This window comes from Notamacropus eugenii, chromosome 2 (assembly GCF_028372415.1).
Source record: "Notamacropus eugenii isolate mMacEug1 chromosome 2, mMacEug1.pri_v2, whole genome shotgun sequence".
NCBI lineage: Eukaryota > Metazoa > Chordata > Mammalia > Diprotodontia > Macropodidae > Notamacropus > Notamacropus eugenii.
In genome coordinates, this window is record NC_092873.1 from 279,678,443 (window position 1) to 279,689,971 (window position 11,529).

The 11,529-nt window shown below is 35.5% G+C and overlaps 1 pseudogene; it reads left to right on the top strand.

Annotated features, from left to right (window-relative positions):
- Positions 1-3,460: 3,460 nt before the first annotated feature.
- Positions 3,461-10,129, top strand: LOC140522975 (MARVEL domain-containing protein 2-like; annotated as a pseudogene).
- The last annotated feature ends 1,400 nt before the right edge of the window (positions 10,130-11,529 follow it).

Consider the following 11,529-nt stretch of genomic DNA (forward strand, 5'->3'; position numbering starts at 1 on the left):
AGCTTATGGAGTTTTATTTTATAGGATCCTAAGATCACATACTTAGAACTGGAAAGTGTTTTTAGAGATCATTAACTATGACTCTCATTTTATAGATAAGGAAAATGAAATCTAAAGAAGTTATTGACTTGCCCAATGTCATGGAGAAAGAGAATCAAGATTCATATTTAAATCTTCTGACTCCAGGTCCAGTGCCCTTTACTCTTTACTATGTGACCCATGATATCAAGAAAAAGTTTGCTTCTCTCTATCAGTCCTTTCTTGTTATTTCATCAAAAATTCTTCAGACCTTATCCAAACTTAAATTATTTTGTCCATTTATTTTTCTAGAATGATGCCTGAGGAAAAAAAGATACTAAATATTATTTTTATAACACATGAAATAACTATTTTTCCTTTACACATAGTAATGTTTCAGTGGATTCATACTCTTGTAAGTCAATCAGACTCCCTCTGATGGAAGAGATCAGTAATCCATATCCAAATCCACATCATTTCTTTAACAGCTTAGATTTAGAATCAGGAAGACTCAAATTCATGTCTTGCCTCAGACACTTACTAGCTGTGTGAACTTGGAGAAGTAACTTTTTCTCTCCTCTCAGCCTCTTTATCTGTAAAATGAGTGTCATAATAGCACCTACTTCACAGGGTTGTTATAAAGATCTAATAAGATCATGTAAAGAGTTTTGCAAATCTTACAGTGCTGTACTATCCAGTCTCCAATACTTACTGACTTTGTGATCCTGGGCAATTAAATTCTGTCTGGGGGCAACTAGGCAGTGCAGCGAATAGAGCACCAGCCCTGGAGTCAGGAGGACCTGAGTTCAAATCCAGCCTCAGACACTTGACACTAACTAGCTGTGTGACCTTGATTGGACAAGTCACTTAATCCCAATTGTCTTGTCTTCCTCCGTCCAAAAAAAAAGAGTACATTCTGTCTGCTTCAGTTTCCTCAACTTTAAAACAAGGATAATAATAGATCAAATATGATAACACTTCTAAAGTGTGTAGCACAGTGGCTGGCACTTTCTAGGCACATAATAAATTCTTGTTCCGCCTTCCCTTCCTTGAACCACTTTGATGCCTAAAGTAAAATACTCTGTATGTGTGTTAGTGCATGTAAAACTTTTGAGTGTTCTACCTCTTTCCTTTCTTAATTCCAAGACATTTTCAAATATGGGTCACTTTATCTTTTGTTGTTATTCAGTCACGTCAGACTCTATGTCATTTCCTTTTCAGCTTATTTTGCATTTGAGAAACTGAAGCAAACAGGTTAAGTAACTTACCCAGGGTCACACAGCTGATAAGTGTCTGAAGCTACATTTAACCTCAGGAGGAGGAGTCTTCCTGACTTCAGCACTAGGACTCTATCCACTGCACTCTTATCTACCTACTCTGCTTCACTCTACTTTTTTTTTCAATTATTAAACTTTTTTTTTTTCCCTCAACTCCCTAATCTACTGAAAAGAATCCTAGTTTGATAATTATGAGTCGAGCAACATGGTCAATATAGCAAAGTTGAGACTAGACCAAAACGATAAATTACAAGTAAAGTAACAAGAAACTACATTCAAAACATGATAATAATGATGATCTTAATAGTGTACCTGCTTAATAGTCATCTAAAATCCCCTGTTGGTCACATCCAGAAATTTATTTCTTATTCTACATTTCAATAAACCATCTTTCAGTTTTACTTTAAAAAGTTCTAAAATTTCTCACAAATGAAATTAAATCCTTACATAATGATCTATGCAGATTATAGTTCAATTAAGACAAATATCTGTAGTATTTCTTGAGGTTTTCAAGTTGGATTTAGGTTTTTTAAAAGCAATGAAGATATATTTAAAAGGGAAATAAATGAACTATTGAGACTGGGACAATTTAAATTGGTAATGGGTGTGTGGAAAATTGATAATCACATCTATTAGCCTTCCATCAAGAATTATAGGCATATAAAACATAGTTGGAAGAAAACATGAAGTGAATCCATAAATAGATTCTATAAATTATACCACCGGCCTTTTATATCTTCCTTTTGATGACTCAATGAAAGGAAAGGAGGTTAGAATGCATTTGTCTTTTATGATAGCAAATTTACAATTCTTAATTGTAAAACTTAGTGCCCATCATTTACTACAGATTTTATTAGTATGATCATTATTGCTCCTTTTCTCCTTTTTTGCCAAGTCAGTTGTTTGGTTCATAATAAAAGTCATAATTGGAATTTCTGTAGCACTTTCCCAGTTACCAAGTATTTTCCCATGCATCATCACATTTGTTCATCCAAGTGCTTACTAAGTCTGCATTCTAAAACTTAGTCAAAGCCCTGGGCCAGGTGTCCTAGGTGCTGGGAACCCAAGGAATTAAGTGATAGCCCTGCTCTTCATGAAATGGAAATATTTACAAACAACCTAAGCATGATGTGAGGTGAAATATTACAGTAAAAATTGATGGTGGGAGGCAAAGTAGTCAAACAAGAGAACAGATCATTCAGGTAAGGCTAATGAGTATTGACTTCCAGATAAAATTAAAAATGATAAAAACATATCTAACTCTCAATACGTAGCACACTCTTCAGTCACTTATATGACAGGTGTCATTTGGTAAACATTATTGTTTCTAATCCTATTTTCCCAAAGGTTTACAACTTTGTAGAGGTTAGTGGGGGTCAGGAGTTTACTTGCTAAAATTCTAATATTTTTGTGATGGATATGATGATCTCACTTTTAAATCTCAGAGAGAAAGCTTTACTTCTCTGATTTAAAAAGCATGTGAACTCTATTTTGCTTGTAAAATAGGTAATCAGGGTAAAACAGGACTCTACTTTGATCTCTATCACTTATGTTATACTAATAACTGGTTGGAAAATACTGTGTGGGGGGTGTGGAGGTGTATATGTATGGCATTTACACTTTTTAAGACTTAAGATACAAAAATGAGACCATCCAACGGATTTTTTTTTTGCTTAACAAATATAGCAAGATTTATTTTCAAGTCTAAACATACTATGAAATATCCAGATTTATCCTCAGTTTTAGGAGTCATTTTGTGTGTAATAAAACCACTAGGACCCTGGAATTTGGATGAAGAACCAAATGATTCATATTGTAACTATGAGGTCCAATATAACAAAGTTAAATTTTGGAAAGTGACAATTCTCCATTTACAGTAACTTTTTCTTTCCTAGATCCTTATTTAATAACTTGACAAATCAAGTTGAAATCAAATTGATTATATACTTTGCAGACAAAGGAGGAGAAGTTCTATACAGTTAGTTAACCCGAGACCTGAAGCTGACCACAGAGCAGAACATAAGCTTCTTATTGTAAAATTCAGACTTAAGTTGAAGAACACAGGGAAAACTGTCAGTCTACATGGGTATGATCTAAATAACATCCCTTATGAATACAAAGTAGAGGTGATGAACAGATTTAACGGATTAGATCTGATAGATAGAATGACTGAAAAACTAGGGACAGAGGTTTGCAATATTGTACAAGAGACAACACCAAAAAAGATTCCAAAGAAAAAGAATAAGAAAGCAAATTGGCTGTCTGATGAGACCTTACAAATTGCTGAAAAAAGAAGGAAAGTGAAAGGTAAAGAAGAAAGGGAAAAATACAAGCAACTGAATGCAGAATTCCAGAGAAAAGCAAGGAGAGATAAGAAGGTTGTTTTTTTTTTTTTAATGAACAATGCAAAGAAATAGAAAAAAATCAATATAATAGGAAAGATAGATTTCTTCAAGAAAATTAGAAATATCAAAGGAAAGTTTCACACAAAAATAAAAGACAAAACTGGCAGGGATGTATCAGAAGAAGAAGAAATTAAAAAGAGTTGGCAAGAATATACAAAAGAAGCACACAGAAAATATCTTAACATCATTGATATGCATGATGGTGTGATTACTGATCTAGAGCTACACATGCTGGAGAATGGAGAATGAAGAAGGAAGGAAGGAAGGAAGGAAGGAAGGAAGGAAGGAAGGAAGGAAGGAAGGAAGGAAGGAAGGAAGGAAGGGAGGAAGGAAGGAAGGAAGGAAAGAGAGAGAGAGAGAGAGAGAAAGAAAGAAAGAAAGAAAGAAAGAAAGAAAGAAAGAAAGAAAGAAAGAAAGAAAGAAAGAAAGAAAAAAAGAAAGAAAGAGAGAGAGAAAGAGACAGAAAGAAATCTAGCCAGTAAACTCAAGTTAACTGGGCATCCTCTTTCCATCCTAATTTACCTTCCTTTGGAGAGGGGGTGGGGGACCAGAAGGGAGTGGATGAGCTGAGTTACCCAGCTAGCTGGGTCCCCATTCAGGCAGCTCAGTCTACTCACAGGTCTGTGTTTGTCCTTTGTTTTGGAAGAAGATCACATCGGAGAAATGATGATATAACTTGTACTTGAGTGAAACAAGGAAATTGTGAAGACTTTTCATAATAAAATATGGGAAATATTGTATTTTCTAAATAAAATTTCTTTTCCATAAGACTTCTCTTTCTGGATATCTGATTTCCAGGAATCCAGGGCCTGTGGGCAGTTGAGGCCCCTCCCCTCCCTTCTCTCTGTGATAGTGCTGTGGTATAGCCTAAACTTGGAAGTTATTCAAATCTCCTCTTTGTTATACTGCTGCCACATCGACACTACAAGCTCCCTCTTCTCTCTGTCCTCTCCTTTTTATTTTAGTTATAGAATAGCCACATCAGTAGCTAGTTAGGTATTAAATAAGGAACTGTGTTTGGATAAGTGGATCCTTCCTGGGGCTTGTCTAGTTTTTCAACTTTGACTGTAAGCCCACCTCCCAGCCAATGGAGAAGTGGGATAGTGGGGAGGTGGGATTCTCTGCATTAGGATATATAATGATGTTTTATCCTTTGTAAGTTGCCTCCTCCCATTAGCCCCGTCCTGGTGGAGGGACATCCCTTTTCCTGAGAACTGAATAAATCACTTTCTGTTCTTGCCTCAAGAAGCCTCTTATTTTATTTAAAATTTTGAGTAAGGGTCTTATAACCCATACACACTTGACAGAAGCATTGCTAACAATAAACTAGTGGAGGCAATTTAATTCCAGCTGAGTTATTTAAAACCCTAAAAGATAATGCTGTCAGAGTGCTGCACTTGATGTGACATCAAATTTGGAAAACACAACAGTAGCCACTGGATTGAAAAGATCAATTTATATCCCAATTCTAAAGGGTAATGTTGAGGAATGTTCAAATTACTGAGCAATTGAACTCATTTCACAGGCCAGCAAGGTTATGCTTAAGATTCTGTAAGCTAGGTTTCAGTAATATGTGAACTGAGAATTACCAGAAGTGCAGGCTGGTTTTTGAAGAGGTAGAGGAGATAGAGACCAAATTGCCAACATTCACAAGATCAAGGAGGAAGTAAGGGAGTTCTGGGGGGAAAAAAATCTACTTTAGCTTCACTGACTACACAGGAGCCTTTGGCTGTGTGGCAAGTCCTGGAAGACATGGAGTACTGTATCATTTTACTTATATTCTAAGGAACCTGTATCCAGGAAAAGAAGCAGCAATAATTAGAACTGAACATGGAAGAAGTGATTGGTTTAAGATTTGGAAAAGGAGTACAACAAGGCTGTATGTTATCACCTTATTTATTTAACTTATATGTAAAATGCCGGGGTGGCTGAATCAAAAGGTTAAGGTTGCTGGGAAAAACATCAACCATGTCAGATATGCAGATGATACTAAACTCATGGCAGAAAGTGAAGAAGATTTAAGAAGCCTCTTGATGAGGGTAAAAGAAAACAATGTATAAAAGCTGGTATGAAGATTAACATCAAAAAAAGCAAACAAACTAACTAAGATCCTGGCAAAAAGAGGGAGAAGAAATGAAAACAGTGCCAGATTTTATATTCTTGCCTTCAAAGATCACTATAAATGGTGACTGAAACCATGAAATTAAAAGACACTTCCTCTTTGGAAGGAAAGCTAGAGCAAAACTGGACAGCATGCTAAAAAGCAAGGATTAAAAAATTCTTAACTTATCTTTGAAAATCTGAAAGTAATTATCTTTTATTAGGATTATACCTTGGTCATACTATACTTCTCAATGGGAAAGCAGAGACAAAATAAAAATAAAAAAGCTACACTAAAAAAATATTGAACTCAAAGAAAAGGACTGATTGCAAGAAAGAAAAAATGTATTGTCAACCACTTATGTGTTTAAAACCATTTTATTTCTACCTTGGCACCTTAAACTTGATTTAATGAAAAATTTCATCAAGGCCATAATTCACAATGGTCCATATTTTGAATATCTAAAAAATAAATTCCTAAGCATTGGGGAAATCAAGATCAGAATAGTGATATTTGTGGATCCTTGGACAAAGAAAATGATTGAAGACAAGCATTTTGAAGAATAATTGAATGAAGTTGAAAAAGTCAAATGGCAATTTTTTAAAAGTGATCAAAAACTTTTGAGGAAATTAAAAAAGGTGAAAACTACCAAAAAATTGTCAAAGCCTATAAAATGATACATCATTCAAGACCTATTTCATGTGATCACATTCTGATTTGTTCCTAGAAAGTCTAATGGAAATCATTGACAAACAGAAGGAATATTTTCATCAACAAATCTCCGCAATGGAAAAGCAATCCCAGGATAAATGGAGTCCAAGCATATTGACTGATTATTGTTAGATGACAAGGATGAATGTTCCATAGGCAAAATGTAATAGGAAATCATCAGTAGCTACATTTTAGGGAAGTAAATGGGCATAATTTTGGTTAACAAAAATGACTCAAAACATTAAATTGGGATATCCAAGAAAATAATAGGAAATAGACAAAATCCAAAATAACATTTGATACCAGCACAAAAATATTCTATAAAGTTCTCCAGGTTGTTGGTCTTTTCGTAGGTATGACAAGGAAAAGAATCTCTGGTTGTTGTACAGTGTTATTAAGAGAAAGTTAATGACAACCAGAAATGAAAGGGCTGATCACAAATTGGTTTCATCAAAAAGTTGTCTTTTGCTCTTTTATTAAAGTATTCTGGCAAATCATGCAAATGCTATAGTTACTGTTTTCCCAGATTTTGGAAAAGAAACAGACAAAGTCTATCATAATAACTTCATGGACAGGATGAAGAGGGGTGACCGATACAGTTTATAATTAAATGGATTCCAGATTTGATGAATGGCCAATTGTAGAGCTGAACAAGAGATATTGAGTGGGTTAAGTCTCTTATTCACTCTACCTATTTATAGACATGTATCACTCCTTTCTAGTCTCCTAAAGTCACTTCACTCCATTACCTTGTGGTATTCAGTTCTTTATTTTTCAAATTTTATATTTTTTCTTATATTTTTATTTTCCAAAAGTTACATTCTTGAATCTCCTTCCTCTTCCTTAAAGATAACTCTGTCCAAAGCCAAGCTATAGAGGACTTAATCTCAAAATAATGGAAAAAATTCCCTCTTTTACCTTACCCTTACCCTTACCCTCCCGGGGTCATAGTTATCCATACTTCTATCTTGTAGAAACAGAATTCATTGGAAAAATGCCAACAATGTAGTATTTTTTTACTTCTTCATGAAGGATCCAAAAACCTATCCTTGAATGTATGTTGTAAGTCATTCAGCACTTGGGATAGCAATTCTAAATGTTATCATACATTCTTGGTTATACATTAATAGGGCCCCCAAGTCACCCCAGTGACAGGGAATCTGAGATCTGGGTGACCCATGGCTATTGAGGCTTCTGGTCCAGGATCTCAAGTGTATACACTCCCTTAGAGAAGGAGCTACTGGTTAATATCTGCCTCTGTAAATCCTTGAAGTAAACATTGCTTTGTTCTGTTACCATAGGTATCAAGTATAGTTACTTTCTACAACTCAATTAATCCTGAGCCGAGATAGGCTAACCCAAGGGTAGGGAACCTGCAGCCTCAAGGTCATATGTGGCCTTTTGGGTCCTTGGGTGCAGCTTTTTGATTGTATAAAAGCTTTATAAAACAAATCCTTTTATTAAGGGGATTTGTTCTGTGAAGTCTGGTTTCAGTCAAAGGGCTGCACTTGAGGACCTAAAGGGTCACATGTGGCCTAGATTCCTCACTCCTGGGCCAACCTTTCAGGCTAAAATGGGTTGATATCAATGTGAAAGTACTTCCATTAGGGAGAATGGAGATCTTTGTCTTTGACTTTGTGCTATTTAGCATTTCTATTACTAGATGAAGGCGCATTATTTGAAGGAATACATAAATGGCAGGTCTGTCAGATTTACATACAAACCTGGGAAGAATAATGAGCACCACAAGAGCATTGAAATTGTAAACATTCTAATTTCACCTAATAAAATGAAACTTAATCTGGGTAAAATGTAAACTCTGACCCTTGGGTTCAAAATTCAACTGTGCAAGTACAAGACTGGAAAGATATGATTAAGAAAGATGTTTATCTGAAAAGATCTGAAGGCATTAGAAGAATGTAAGCTCACAGAATAGTCAACACTATAATGATCAACAAGGCTAAAGTGATTTTAGTCTTCATTACAAGAGGTTTAATATATGGGAAAAAAAATTCTGTATTCTGCCCTGGTCACCCCAAATCTAGAGTATTGTATTCTGTTCTGGGAACTACATTTTAAGATAGATATTGCTAAGCTGGGTTAGGACAAAAAAGTGTGACCAGGACTACCTTCCTGGTCACCCTTCTTTGTCCTAAAAAGGCACTTCATGGAATTGGTCATATCTGGCTTAAAGAAGAGTTCCTGGACTTGAAGTAAGTTTAGGGGGAGGAGGTATGAAGTTATTTGAGGGGATCTCACATTGGAAAGGGAATAGATTTTTCTTCATTGACCCCAGAGTAAAGGATTAGGAACAATGGGTGGAATGCAAAAACAAGATTTAGGTTTTAATAATACTAACCAGCATTTATATAGATCTTTAAGGTTTGCAAATAATTTTATAAATATTAGCTTATTTTATTCTCACAATAAACTTGGAAGATAGGTGTTTTTATTATCCCCATTTTACAAGGGAGGTAATTGAAATAGAATGTTAAGAGATTTATCCATGGTCACACAGCTTGTGTCTGAGGCCAGAGTTGAGCTTAAGTCTTAATTCCAGGTCCATACTGTGTCACCGAGTTGTTTTGATGTTAGATAAAAACTACCTAGCAGTTAGAACTACTTAAAAATATAGAATGGGCTATGGCCATTCTATAGGTATTGGTAATGCCCTGGTGTGCTTTTAGCCTTGGATTTAACTATGAATCTCCCCCTTCACCACCATCCAGGCCAAGTCAGAAGTCACCACGGAGCTGCCCATGTATCATCAAGAGAAGATCTAGGAACCCATTTTTAGAGATGATTTTCCAGTAAATGCCTCCAATCAAGATCATACAATGAGGACACTGCAGTCTTCAAGACAGTTAATTAATTAACTAAGAGTGCAGATCCTTTGCCACCTTCACCTTTCCCCTTACAGAAACCATTTGGTTCTGACTTAAATTCTGGACACAGAAGAACCAGTTCTAGCTCAGATACTTGGAAGAAATTCTTCAAAGGGAAAATGATCCAGAATGGGACAAGCCTCTGTCTGACATTGGGTATATTTTTAATGGTGTTGAGTGTTCCCTAACCAGGATGAAGATCAAACTATTCTAGTATCCATAAAGATCCATACAGAGAATAGGATGAAACAGCTCACAGAAAGAAGCAGGCATTTCTCCCTCAAGATACATATGGATCATTAGGAGGACACAAAGGAATAACTCATTCTAACTTATGGTTAGAAGGGTAAAGGAGAGTGCAACAAGAGATACTTCTACATGAAGTCATGATCAAGACTGCTGAGAATTCTTGGCATTGTGGAGTTGCTTATATAAATAGGTGTCTTTTCTTGTGTCATAGCCTATATACATAAAAACAAGGAATGGTACAACCTCTTTGGATAACGTAGCCTGGGCAGCATGTATGGAGACTACTGCTACAATGGCCCTAAAACCTATTTTATATTTATTGTTGCTGGACTAGCTTGGAATATAACCATTAATGTTCTAGTTCTTGACATGTCCATGCATCATTAGACCATTCTTTGGGACTCTAGTTGGTGGCTTTTAACTGATGTTGGAACTGATGCGATAGTGATGCCAGATTACATAGCAAAGTATCTTATGATTTAATCAGATGATGATTGAAGCTGTTACAAAGTTGTCTTCAAGGACCTATTTTCAAAATATAAAGAGCTGTCTACTGAAGCAGTCCTCAGAAAATATGAGGAGTTGTATGCAGTGATGAGCAGATTGCCACATCATTCAAAAAAATCAGACAGGAACTTGAAAGAATTTCAAAAATTCTTCAAGAGTTTAAGAATCTTACATTTTGATCTTACATTTTTTGGGGAGTAGGGGAGAGGAACATTATGAATACCTGAAGAATAAGCTTTTCCATAGGAAACTAAGAATTCAAGAATATGATAAAGTTATGAAATTGAATATACAAGATTTTTTTCCTAAATCTTATCTGAAAACTATTTTAATATTTATTTATTGCCATATCTTTACCAATTTAAGGATATACACAATTGGTTGCTACTGGAAACCACTTTTGACCAGTGTGATCTGTCTGTGTAAATGTTAGAAAGTTTGTTTCCATTCAACTACCTCTAATTTCTAATTTAATATGTACTTCTGTTTAGAATCAATTCATTCCTATGTGTAAAAAAAAAAAAAAAAAGCAGAGATAATGCCTCATCCCCTACCTCCAATTTCCAATCAAAGGTTAGATGACCACTTCTCAGGATTATTGTAGAAGGGATTCTGGTTCAGGTACAAACTGGACTAAAAGTCATCTGAGGTCCTTTCCAAATCTGAACTTCTCTACTTCTGTGAAGACCCTCTATAAACTGCAAACCCATTAACTTTCTAGCCTAATCTCATACTGCTCCCCTAATCCTAAGTCAACCTATCCTCTATGCATGTTTTCAACTATGTTAACTACCAAATAACCTACCTTTTGAGTTTCTACCTTTCCTTTGAAGTTTAAGTTCAATGTAACTTCTTTTAAGTAGGCTTCCCCATCCCTTAATCAATAATGAACCTTTTTTCCTTTTACAAAATACATTGCTCATATCTTTCTTAGGTATTTATCGTATGTTGGTGTAGTTATTTGTGTACAGTAAGGGCTATTCCCCTAATCAACTCTTCTGGCAGTAAAGGTCTTCAAACAAAGAAGAAACGGCCACTTGTCAATAATGCTGAGGCTCTACCATAATTACAGGTGGATTAGGTGGCCACCTAGGTTCAAAGGATCAAAGATTATTGAACTAGAAAGAATGTTAGAGAGTCGTATCCTCTTAACTTATAGATCAGGAAACTGAGGCTCAGAGAGCTTAATGACTTGTCTAGGGTTGCATAGCTAGTATATGTTTAAAATGGAATTGAAGTCTAGGTTGTCTTGATTCCAAGTCCAGCATTCTATCCACTAGGTAACAAGGTCTGCTCAAGACTCATTCTTTCCCCAAGACTATGAAAGTAAAGGGAAGCATTCTCTTCCCAGCTTTTAGGGATAATTGAACAAGGGT